The sequence below is a fragment of the Solanum stenotomum genome, chromosome 9 (genome assembly GCF_019186545.1).
Source record: "Solanum stenotomum isolate F172 chromosome 9, ASM1918654v1, whole genome shotgun sequence".
NCBI classification, from domain to species: Eukaryota; Viridiplantae; Streptophyta; class Magnoliopsida; order Solanales; family Solanaceae; genus Solanum; species Solanum stenotomum.
Genome location: NC_064290.1, coordinates 38,424,641 through 38,425,935, shown reverse-complemented (window position 1 = coordinate 38,425,935; position 1,295 = coordinate 38,424,641).

Genomic DNA, 1,295 nt, shown 5'->3' with positions numbered 1-1,295 from the left:
TATGCGGATCGGAGGCGCCGGCCTTTGACATTCTCTGTTGGTGATCGAGTATTCCTCCGTGTGTCGCCCATGAAGGGCGTGATGAGGTTTGGGAGGCGGGGCAAGCTTAGCCCCAGGTACATTGGGCCATTTGAGATACTCCGGACAGTTGGGGAGGTTGCTTATGAGTTGGCCCTACCTCCAGCATTTTCAGCCATCCACCCGGTGTTTCATGTCTCGATGTTTTGGCGGTATGTTCCTGATGAGTCTCATGTGCTCCAGTATGATACAGTCGAGTTGGATGATCGTTTGACATTTGTAGAGGAGCCAGTTGCCATTCTAGCCAGAGATGTGAGGAGATTGCGCTCGAGAGCCATTCCGGCTGTTAAGGTCCGTTGGAGACATCGTCCAGTTGAGGAGGCTACCTGGGAGATCGAGCATGAGATGCGGGCGCAGTTCCCCGGCTTATTTGAGCATTCAGGTACTTCTTGACTCTTACTTTCGTGGACGAAAGTTCTTTTAGCAGCGGAGTGGAAATCTGGAAATTTCCAGAATTTCGGACGAATTTCGTCCATTTTTTTCCCTCAACTTCAACTTAAGATTTCTCCTTCATTTTGAGTCCAAATTTAGTGATTCAAAAAGCTAACTTCAAGAGAATTTCGTGGGGAATCTAGCGGTGATCTCAGAAACGCGAGGGGAGGCTTCGTTTGAGGTAAGGAATCAATTTTAGCCACTGTTAGGGTGATTTCCGGATTGAATTGTTGTTGAATTTTGAAATGTGAGATCTTGATCATCTTAGGTCCATTTTGAGTCATTCTTGAGGCTAACTTGTAGAGTTTTTCGCAAGGATCGTTATGTTGTAATCTGTTTGGGTTGAAATTGATGATCAAGGGGCTGCCAATTTTAATTGTTGTGGCTGATTTGCGGTGTTTTAAGCATCTGTTTGTGCTAAATTTTGGGGTATTAGTTTAGCAAGGTATTTGGGACGTTTCCAAGGATTCGATTTCGAGATTCTAATTGTGGGCCCCACAATCCCGTTTTAGACCCGATTTTATGTCCGTCTCCGAAAAATATAATTTTAGTGTCAATATATTCGTAATGACGAGGTGATTAACCTTTTGTTGGTGGGGAAGCATTTGGAGACCGTTCGGAGGGGAAAAGATTCGGTACCGTGAGTTGGAGCACGCGTGGTCGGCTTTCAGTAGGCTATGGTTTTCTCTCGGGAGATTGAGCATGTTTAGGCATTTGTTTATTGATTTGCTTGAGTATGGAGGGGTTCGGGTGTCGAGCATGCTAAATTTCTATAATTCCTGCCT